The sequence below is a fragment of the Schistocerca serialis genome, chromosome 6 (assembly GCF_023864345.2).
Source record: "Schistocerca serialis cubense isolate TAMUIC-IGC-003099 chromosome 6, iqSchSeri2.2, whole genome shotgun sequence".
NCBI lineage: Eukaryota > Metazoa > Arthropoda > Insecta > Orthoptera > Acrididae > Schistocerca > Schistocerca serialis.
In genome coordinates, this window is record NC_064643.1 from 644,112,444 (window position 1) to 644,124,173 (window position 11,730).

Here is an 11,730-nt window from a genome sequence, read left to right on the forward strand (position 1 = left end):
TGTGGACGTAGTTCCCCATTCGTTGGTATGTCAGTGCGGACCGTCCAACGTGTCTACAGAGTATGGTGTACCACTCACAGCCGTGTGACACGGCGTAAGAACAGTGGCTGTGAAAAGATGCTAACCAACAGGGACCGGAGACAAATGTCACACTTTGTCAATGACGCTCGATTACAAACCTATAAACAGTTGCCGCTGTCAGTGAATGCTGTTTCATCTTAAGCAGTTTCGAAGTGAGCATTGGTAAGGAAACTGCATGCAGTGGACATCTGGAGTCGGGTACCTAGCAAAAGGCCACTGATCGGAACGCCACAAAGATCAGCAAGTCTTCAGTGGGTCGAACGACGCAGAAACAGCACAGCAGGTGACTGGAGTCGTGTAGTATGGTCCGACGAGTCGCGATTTGCCTATTTTCAGAGATGCAAGGCATAGGGTGCACCGACGATGTAGTAAAGTGCTTAATCTGCATTGTGCGGAGTGTGTAGTTCAGGCCATAGGGGGTTCTCTGATGTTTTGGGGGTGTTTTAGTACCATGACTTGGGGACTATTCATTTAGCTTACCGTGAACATGGGCCAGGGTGGTTACTTCAATCAATAATTCAAAAACAGTCTTAATCGTATTTATTATTGTTATGAAACCTCCAGCCGGTTTCAGCCCGACGTAGGGGTCATCTTCTGGGCGTTTACACCATTGGTCGACAGCTGGTGGTGTCACTCCTAGTTTCCTGCCGTTATGTAGACAGGAGTGGCACCACCAACAGTCGACCAATGGTGTAAACGCCCAGAAGACGACCCCTACGTCGGACTGAAACCGGTTGGAGGTTTCATAACAATAATAAATGCGATTAAGACTGTTCTTGAATTACTGATTAAACATACTAATCGCTGCTTCTCTCCACAATCAGTTGTCCAAAAATCAATGTTTATTTCAACATTCTCGGTGACTAAACGATGCCTTTCCTCCTTCATCTTCATGGTCAGTATGCTGTGGAAACTCCCATCTTCCAGAATGGCAACAGCCGTGTCATAGGGCAGGACGCATACGTTCCGAATTTGAACACTCAGTCACAGCGCCCACCTCGGCTGGCCCAGTAGATCAATCGATGTTAGTCCCATACAAAAGTCTGTGACCACTTGATCAGCGGACTAAATGAAGATATCAACACCCTCGCAATGTGGTAACCCTAAGGGATCTAATCATCTACAAGTGGCCCCAGCTGGATTTGGCATACCTGAAGAAGCTTGTGGACTGTTCCTTGCCGAAGTCAGGCCATTACAAATGAGGGAGGCGGTGTTAAACTGTATAATCGTAAGTCTCCTGAGCTTGACTAACGGTTTGCCGGTGTGCTTATATCTTATATTATTTTTATCCTCTATTAATACTATGGCATGAACTTATGCACTGATCAACCACCTAATAGCCAGGTTGTCAACTTTTGGTACGGAAAACAGCAGCGACGCGTCATGGCGTGGAAGGCATGAAGCCTTGGTACGTCGCTTCGTACCACATCGACACCTACAAGTCACTAATGCCCGTAAATTCCGGGGAGGGAGCGCCACATTCAGTCACATCCTAGATGTATTCCATCGGTTTCAGATCAGGCGAGTTGGGGGCCCAGCACACCAATTGGAACTCGCCGCTGTGTTCTTCGAACTACTCCATCACATTCCTGACCTTGTAACATGCCGCATTATCTTGTTGAGAAATGCCACTGCCATCAAGAAACGTGATGTTCATGAAGGGGTGTACGTCGTCTACAACCAGTGTACGATACGCCTTGGCTGTCATGGGTCCTTGCACGAGCGCCACTGGACCCATGGATACCCAAGTGAATGTTCCCCAGAGCATAATAGAGCCGCTGCCAGTTTGTCTCCGTCCCCCTGTATAGGTGTCAAGGAGCTACTCCGCTGGAAGATGACGGATTCTTGCCCTCCGTTGACATGATAAAGAACTTATCGGAAATCATCAGACCAAGCAACGCTCTGCCACAGCGTCAACGTTCAGTGCCGATGGCCACGTACCAATTTCAGTAGTCGTAGCTGCCGACGTCGTGGTGTTAACCTTGGCACATGCATGGGTCTTCGGCTGCGGAGGCCCGTCGGTAGGAGTGTTCGGTGCACTGCGAGTTCATCGCACTTGTACTTTGCCCAGCATTAAAGTCCGATGTTATTTCCGCCGGTCCCGTTTTCCACCCTACGACGTCCGACATCTGTAATGATGGGTGGCCGCCCAACCCCACGACGTCTGGACGTGGTTGCACCTTGGTTTCGCCACGTGTTGAAGAGGCTCGCCACAGCATTCCTCGAACACACGACAAGTCACGCAGTTTCCCAAATACTTGTGCTGAGCCTTCGAGCCATTACAAACCGCCCGCGGTCAAACTCAGGTAGATCGCGCACCAACCCCATGGACAGCACGCTCACTGGTACTACATGCACCGTGTATGTGTCTGACTAGCGGTCATTCCTCGCCAGGTGACGCTGCTATTGTCTGGGCAGGTTCATATCGATAGTAGGTCGGTGGCCATAATGTTCTGGGTAATCCGTATATTTTACTGAGTACTGCGTAGCGGGTGACGTAAGCATTGCTGCCTTCACGCTGTCACACACTTAACTTCCACCTTCAGTGGACGATGATGTGGTGCTCCTTTGTTGCTGCTCCGTGTTTGTGTTCTGTCGCTGCACTGTGTGATCTGTGCTCCCTGTGCATATCTCCGGAGATTTGGTCTGCTATCTCATTTATTGGGATCTGATTTTGTGCCAACACAAATATGCTCAGATCAAATGAAAATGCTCGACATACGATTTTTTTTTACTAATAAGAACAACCTTGGGAGTGAGCTGTTATGTTTTCGGTCGCCATTGCATAAAGTACCATCGACAGTGGAAATCCTTGACCGACTGACCGCTTTATACCGGATGGCCCCGTTAGTTACCCATTGCTGACGATTTTAGGCTGGGCCCTTGCAAAATTACTCTGACAAATTGTGAGAATTTGTTATAGATTCCAAGTTCTACAGTGCTTTTAGTAGAAAACTGTGAGACATCTGGTTGAAGGCTTTGGAAAAGTCAATAGATAGTACACAGTCCGTTTTTTTTACGCATATACTTAGTGACTATTATGCTACGGGAGTTACTCAAGGTGTCGATTATACTGCGCCCTGTGACCATACACGTTTGGGAATCTCCTATAATGTTTTTAAATATGTCCGTTAAACTTGCGTTTGCAGCTCTGCCTAGTATTTTCTAGTCGGAATTCATCATGATTATCGGTCTAGGGGACTCGATGTTTGTTGGCGGATTTTTCTTGGTTACCAGCACGATGAGCCTCTCACGAATGCTTGTAAAAAGCTGTTGAAGATTCCATGCGCAGTTGAAATTGTTCATTAGTTTTGTTCAGTATATCCCAAAGGCTTAGGTAAAAATGCAGTTTGTATACCATTTGTTATTGGTCCTTTTCTTTCGGGCTTCTCTGTAACGCTTCATAAATTTCCTCTTCTGTAAATCCTTCGCTGGGAAAATTGTTGTCTTCTTCTGTAGATATCAGCCAGAAAAACTGTTTCGATGTTCTCGTCTATTTCTACTTCACGCAAATGTTGCAGTACTTCGCTTTTGATACGAGCCTACTGTCATGTCGTCTCGTTTCCTATCCTGAGATTCTCGATTCTGTTGGTTTTATCCTTTCCGATATTAGGATTATATGGTTAGTTAGTTATTTAGTCAGTTAGTTACGTGTTCCATAGATCATCTGAACGATTCTTCTATCGAAATTATGTGGAACGAGTATCTTTACGGGATATGTATACATATAACATGATTACTGTTTACATTAATGAACATATTATCATTTTATTCCTACTCGTGCAACTACAATTAAAAACCAGTTTTTTTCCAGACCTGTTTTTAGTAGAAATTCGTCAATGGAATAGAAGAAGTAGCCCATTTTAAATTGGAGTTAAAACTTGCTTCACCACCTGTCAGACATCTTAAGTTATTGGGCAAATGATCACAAAGTTCCATTGCTGCATATTGAACCTTTTAACAATGGGTAATAAAGGTTGCCTCTAGTATTGTAGCTATGAAAATCACTGTTCTTCTCAAATTGTGATGGATAATTTATGACGAATTTCATTAGCGAAAATATGTATTGTGACGACACAGTAAAATGCCTATCTCCTTGAAGAGGTACCTGCATGACGTCCGTGGGTGAACACCACATATTATTCTTATTCCTTACTTTTTTGTAATCAGTACTTTCTTCCGAAGTGATGAGTTGCCCCAGAAAATTATTCCGTGTATTACTAAGTGAAAATATGGAAAGTCAGTCAGGATGTTGATACATTTGGTTCCAAGATTAGCAATTATACGAAGAGCAAAAGTAGCTAAACTTAAATGTTTGAGAAGCTCAGCAGTGTGCCTCTTCCGTATCAAGTTTTCATCAATATGTACACCCAAAAACTTGGAGCATTCTTACCTCCTTGCTAACTTCTACTCGTATGCTGCATCATTTTTTGGTATGACTATTTGTTGTACAGTACTGAATGTAGTGTGCTTTTTCCTTCAAAATTTAGGGGGAGTCCATTTTCAGAGAACTATTTAATAATCCTTTGAAAAATATCATTTGCTAACTTTTCTGTTACTTTCTGTCTATAGTGGATTTATTACAACACTAGTATCATCTGCAAGAAGTACCAATTTTGCTTGCTGGATGTTAAGTGGAAAATCAATCACATATATAAGGAGTGGGAGTGGACCAAAAATTTAACCCTGCTGGACTCCCTTTGTGATTTTACCGTAGTCACTAAAATTTTCTATCTTTCCGATGTTGCATTCTGTCTGTCAAGTACCATTCAAACTAGCTGTGTGTACAGCCAACACTTCCATATAATTTGAGTTTTTCTAAGAGAGTATCATGATCTACACAATCGAAGGCCTTGGTGAAATCGCAAAAAATGCCAACTGGTGATGCATTATTATTTAAGGCTTGTACTGTTTGATGAGTGTATGGGTAAATAGCATTCTGAGTCGAGCAACCTTTCTGGAATCCAAACTGCGAAGCAATACGTAAATTGTTTCCAGTTAAGTGTGCGATTTTTCTTGAACACATTACTTTTTCGAATATTTTGGAAAATGGAGCCATAAGGAAATTAGACGATAATTGTTTAAGTCTGTCTTGTCATCTTTCTTATGAAGTGGTTTAACAGTTGCATATTTTAACCAGTCTGGAAAAATTCCCTGCCCTGGTGATGTATTGCTTATATCACTAAGGACATAACTTATTAAGCTGGAACAACTTTACAGAATTCTGTTTGAAATTCCATCAGCCCCACAAGAGCTTTCGTCTTTTAGTATTTTTATAAGTGTATTAATTTCAGTGAAGGATTCTTGTGCAACTTGTAGCTGCTGACATTTTTTATGTAAATCCTTTTTCCTTCTTCAATTGAACCATTTAACCCTATATTTGCTGCTGCATTTAGAAAGTGATTGTTAAAAGTACTCGCAACTTGTGAATTATCATTTATCACACTGTAATTCTTTTTATTGTTATGGACTCTTGTACACTGACTGGCTGTCCTGTCTCTCGTATGACAACATTCCATATAGTCTTAATCTTATTATCCACATTATTTATTTCTGTCACTCCATGCATGCTTCTGGACATTATAATGACTTTCCTTAAAATATTACAGTATTTTTTGTAATATGCAAGTAATGTCGGATCTTGACTTACTCTGGCCTTTAAATAAATTTCCCTCTTCCTCTGCCGGCCGAAGTGGCCGTGCGGTTAAAGGCGCTGCAGTCTGGAACCGCAAGACCGCTACGGTCGCAGGTTCGAATCCTGCCTCGGGCATGGATGTATGTGATGTCCTTAGGTTAGTTAGGTTTAACTAGTTCTAAGTTCTAGGGGACTAATGACCTCAGCAGTTGAGTCCCATAGTGCTCAGAGCCATTTGAACCATTTGAACCTCTTCCTCTTACATGAGTTTTTAATTTCCTTAGTTATCCACAGCTTACTTTTTTAATGGATGTTTTGGATAATTTTTAGGTAAGCAAATTTCAAAAATTGACACAGATTTACTATGGAACAAATTTAATTTGACGTTAGCATCTCTTTCCACATAGACCTCATCCAACATCACCCCTCTTAGATCACTCAGAAAACACTGTATCCTGTTCTCATTAATAAGTTTCATTGCTTTGTATGAACCTGCCTCAGAGTTGTAAGGTGTCATATTATTTATTTATATTAATTGTGTATCATGATCAGATACCCCATTATCAATCAGGTATACATTTTTTCTTTCAGCCTGAGCACTGTCTGCAAAAATGTTATCCGTCAGTATCTTACCTATTTTGGTGCACACAAGTTATAAAATTGACCACAAAAGTTAGACTGAAACACTCTAATAATGATTGTAGCTCTTTTTTCCTATCCGCATCTTTTAAGAAATCTACACTGAAATCTCCACAAACTGCTAACTGTGTGTTCTTGTCTGGCAGTTCAATAGTGCATCTAGATTTCTCATAAATAGTTGAATGTTTCCTAGAGGGGATGTGTAGACTGTTACAACTTTCAGAGAAGTATTCTGCACTAACAACTCACAAGCACATGCTTCCACTTTATAATCAACACAAAAACTATTTGTTTCAGTATTTTTCAGTGAGTGACCAACTTTTACACTTGTTGCAATTCATGGTTTTTTTCCATGTTAACTCTATATGAAAATGGCAGAGTGTTGGATTCTTCTCTTGGATAATATTGTCAAATGCTGACCTCCCTCTCAGACCCTCAGTTTCCTTCTCTGTATTGAAAATATCTGTGCTTTAATTTGCTAGCAGTAGGGCACTGGTGGCACGAGCGCAAATTTTAAATCAGATTGATATGGAAATTAATTAAATCGATCAATTAATCACCACTGCCCCCTCCTACCCTCGCCCACGACCACGCTCATCCCCACCACCGGATGACGTCACGTGTTTCCTCAGCTGCACATGTGCCCCAGCTCCTTTCTCCCCTATCCCCTTCCCCCTGCTCCAAACTACCCTATTGGTGGGAATTTCGAATTTTGGTGGGAATTTCGAATTTTCAGTCGGAATTTCGAATTTCAGTAGGAATTTATTTGTCCCAGGGCTGTGGTGACATCCCACCCGACTCCTCACCTGGGACTTGATGGGAAATTAAAATTGGCAGTCCCCTTTCTGGGACTCGAACCCTGGTCCTCCTGGGCGGAAAGCTCAAGGATACCCCCCTAACACAATTAAACCACAGAGGCGCTTCGAATTTACGGGAAAATAAAAATGGCTGTGGCCTTTCCGGGACTCGAACCTTGATTCTACTGGATAGAAAGCCCAAGTGCACCTCCTAATACATATCAACTGTCCAGATGCGAGAGAGGAAGGTTAGGTTAGTGTACTTTATTTATTTTTGGTCGGGAAACTGACGCAAAGAACGGTCCTATTTATGTAATTAATCACAAAGATTGGGCCTAATTACACAACTACATTCATAGCGCTACACAAGGATGGCATAAAAGCGCAATACAGCTCACAAACTGACGATACCATACAACTGGTGTTATCCTGCTGAAAAAAAATTCGCTATACCACTCGACGCTAGCGACAGACACACTCAAACTTTACCCTACACCTACAAGCTGGCAGAAAAGGCAGGGGTGTAAGGTACTATCTTTATTCTTTTTGGTGGGAGGCATGTTCAACTGACAAGATGCTGGTGTTGGCCAGAGAGGAGTTTAAAGCGTTTGTTACCTGTAAGCCTACAGTATCTATCGCTGTTTGACGTCAGAGATCGCTACAGATGTCTGCTCAAAAGCCATCCTACAGGCCAGGTAATCCAAACCAATACATGCTACCACAAATGGTGGGAAAAAAGTGCATCACAGATCTAATTGCGCTTCGAAATTGTCGTGAAAAAACCAGCACCCGTAATGAATGGGTCATAATGCAGCGCATGTACTGGGGGAAAACCGTTATCCTAAAAGACGGCAGATTGCAGGAGGTGGTAGTTGAACGTGCGTTCCTCTCGATGTACAATCACAAACTGCCAAAAACCAATGCCTTCTCACTTCCCTTCATGCCTCCCACTCCCCCTCTACGATGCTCTGCCGAGTATCTCATGCCCCCGCTACCACCCTCTAAGGCCTGCACTCGGCTTTCAATCATATGGCCACAGCCTTAAGGCGATGCTCTTATCCCTGCACCAAGTGAACTAAACAATAGGAGATAAGAGGACAGCCACCTCAATTACAACTTGTTCGTCTAAAATATACCGATAGAGCCCCCACACGACGCCCCCTCCCCCCGGGCAGAGAGCAGCTGTGTCCGGTGACCACCACAGCAGACACGCACCCCCCCCCCCCCCCTCCCTCGCCTCCAGCCGTCCGCCATTCGGCGCTGGACAACAATTGCTTTTAAATGATAATTAATTGAAACCCTCAGCTGCCGATAGGTGTTGTTGACAAACCTTGATGGGGACTGCTGAAAATGTGTTCCCCGACTAGGACTCGAACCCAGGATCTCCTGCTTACATGGCAGACGCACTATCCATCTGAGCCGCCAAGGACACAGATGAATAGTCCGACTGCAGGGACTTATCCACTGCACCAACAGGGTCGTTTGGGGCAGGGGGGAGGAGAGGAGGGGGAGGAGGGAACTGGGGCACACGTGCAAATGAGAAAACACATGACATCATCTGGGGGCGAGGGTGAGCGTGGGCGGGGGCGGGAGTGGGCGGGGGTGGACGGGGTCAGGGTGATTAATTGATCGATTTAATTAATTTTCATATCAATTTGATATCAAAATTACCCTTTCTCCGCCAGTTCCCTACTTCTTCTGCTTCATCCGAAAGCTATTAGTACTTATATCTCGTGTATTCTGGTACAATGTTCGACATTTCTATTAGCAACTGTGCCACCGTCTTCAGCTATGCAACCATCCTCGGCTTAACTGTTAAATAACTGATCAATATTTCCCGCTCCTAAACGCTCTCACTCTTTTCACGAATACCTAAAGGCGGAAATACACGTTGGTCTGAAACATCAATACGGTGTTCAGTCTTACTGTTTACAGGCTCGGGACCATTAACAGCAATTGAATTACTTTCAGCTCATGTGGCATTGTTTGCTAACGGTTCTCTATTTATTACAGCTACGAGGTTAGAAAGTAAAGGTTTACGTTTAGTTAGGTTGAGTTCAAGACGGAATTTTTGACCGAGACAGTTTTGTCTAACGTGAGCGGTTCCATTACATATGATGCATGCTGGTACACTGAAGCGCCAAAGAAACTGGTATAGGCATGCATATTCAAATACATAGATATGAAAACAGGCAGAACACGGCACTACGGTCGGCAACGCCTATATAAGACAACAAGTGTCTGGCGCAGTTGTTAGGTCGGTTACTGCTGCTACAATGGCAGGTTATCAATATTTAAGCGAGTTTGTACGTGATCTTATAGTCAGCGCTCGAGCGATGAGACATAGCATCTCCGAGGTGATTTTCCCGTACGACCATTTCACGAGTGGACCGTGAATAACAGCAATCCGGTAAAAAGTCAGATCTCTGACATCGCTGCCACCGGAAAAAGATCCTGCAAGAACGGGACCAACGACAACTGAAGAGAAGCGTTCAACGTGACGGAAGTGCAACCCTTCCGCAAACTGCTGCAGATTTCAAATTTGAGCTATCAACAAGTGTCAGCGTGCAAACTATTCAACGAAACATCATGGATATGGGCTTTTGGAGCTGACGTTCCATTCGTGTATCTTTGATGACTGCACGACACAAAGTTTTACGCCTCGCCTGGGCACGCCATCACCGACACTGGACTGCTGATGACTAGAAGCATGTTGCCTGGTCGGACGAATCTCGTTTCAAATTGTATCGAGCATATGGACGTGTACGGGTATGGGGAGAACCTCATGAATTCATGGACCTTGCACGTCAGCAGGCGACTGTTCAAGCTGGTAGAGGCTCTGTAATGGTGTGGGGCGTGTTGCAGTAATATGGGACCCCTGATACGTCTAGATACGGCTCTGGCAGGTGACACGTACGTAAGCATCCTGTCTGATCACTTGCAGGCATCCATGTCCATTGTGCATGGTCTGGGGGTATAGTTTCCAGATTGAAGCACTCTGAAGCAGAGTGTGCGCTGATTCGAAACTCGTGTAAATGTTCGCCGGTATCGAGTCCCGGTCGGGTATACAAGTTTAACGTGTCACGATTTAGTCTAACTTGCTCCTGTACGTATTGCCGGCTACTTGTCTGTAACTCTTCCGCAACGTTCCCCACCTTCGGGCATTTCAGAGTACCCTACAATAATAAGCGAGAGATAACATCCAAGGCGGAACCATCCACTGTTTCAAAATGCTTCTAGGGGAGGCTCCGCTACAGTAATCACATCCGTTACTTAGAAATACGCCAGCGGCCTTGCTGCAGTGGTAACACCGGTTGCCATCAGATCACCGAAGTTAAGCGCTGTCGGGCTGGGCTAGCACTTGGATGGGTGACCATCCGGTCTGTCGAGCGCTGTTGGCAAGTGGGGTGCATTCAGCCCTTGTGAGGCAAACTGAGGAGCTACTTGACTGAGAAGAAGCGGCTCCGGTCTCGGAAACTGACCTACGGGAGAGCGGACCACATGTCTCTCCATATCCGCATCCGGTGACGCCTGTGGACTGAGGATGACACGCCGGCCGGTCGGTACCGTTGGGCCTAATGGCCTGTTCGGGCGGGAGTTTAGTTTAGTTTAATTTACTTACAGATACAGCGCACATCTGAAGTTTCCTTTTAGCTTTTTTTTCTTTTTTGTGTAACTTTCTAATGTCACCCCCAGTTGCCTCCCGTCTAATAACGCGACCCTTTTGTGGCGTCCCGTTTCGGTGCGGGGCGGTGAAACTTTGGAGCGAAAGCCAGCGTACGTGGGCGCAGGTGACTCGATTACTCGCCCTCGGGGATGTGGCCGCTTCTAAATTCGGCTCCAGAGCCCAATAACGGCGGGGCGGCGTCTCCATGGCAACGTGGCGCCGTGACGTCGCTTGCCACCCTCACCTGCCGGCCGCCGACGTCAAATCTCAACCGCGCCCTTAAAGGGAACCTCGGGCGCCCTCACAGCGGCAGCCCGGCCCGCTCGGAGTGCCGCTGTAACTGCTGCTTGTTGCGTCATTCCATACCAGTTTGGCAACAGCTTCGTTTTCTGAGGTGTGTTATTTGAGACTCCCTAATGCATTCCCATCATTTCCACTTCTAAACGATAGTCGTGTAGTAGTGCCAATAGGAAGTGGACCACAGGCTTTACTTGTAAAAATACAACAACCAGCCACTTTTTATGTAACTTTATTTATACCAAATCACATTTCGAGCGCTTTAGGAGTATTTTCCGACGTAAACAAACGTCGGCCACATGGCGAATGCTGCGCTGCGTCGGTATACTGCTGAATCTAAAAGGGTGTGTGTGTGTGTTTTGTGAATAAAAATGCGAAACAAGGATGTACGGATTACAGAATGAAAGGCAGGTGCAACGCACAACATTCAGGCGACAAAAACGTAGTATTTCTGAAGATATACATGAATTACGGCGGTTGAGGGTTGTCGTAAAACTGAAACGCGTATTGATACAAATAAGCCGGTCGGTGTGGCCGAGCGGTTCTAGGCGTTTCAATCTGGAACCGCGCGACCGCTACCGTCGCAGGTTCGAATCCTGCCTCGGGCATCGATG

General features: G+C 44.9%; 1 pseudogene; it reads left to right on the forward strand.

Annotated features, from left to right (window-relative positions):
* The first annotated feature begins 10,435 nt into the window (after nucleotides 1–10,435).
* On the forward strand, nucleotides 10,436–10,553 carry LOC126485804 (5S ribosomal RNA; annotated as a pseudogene).
* Nucleotides 10,554–11,730: the final 1,177 nt, after the last annotated feature.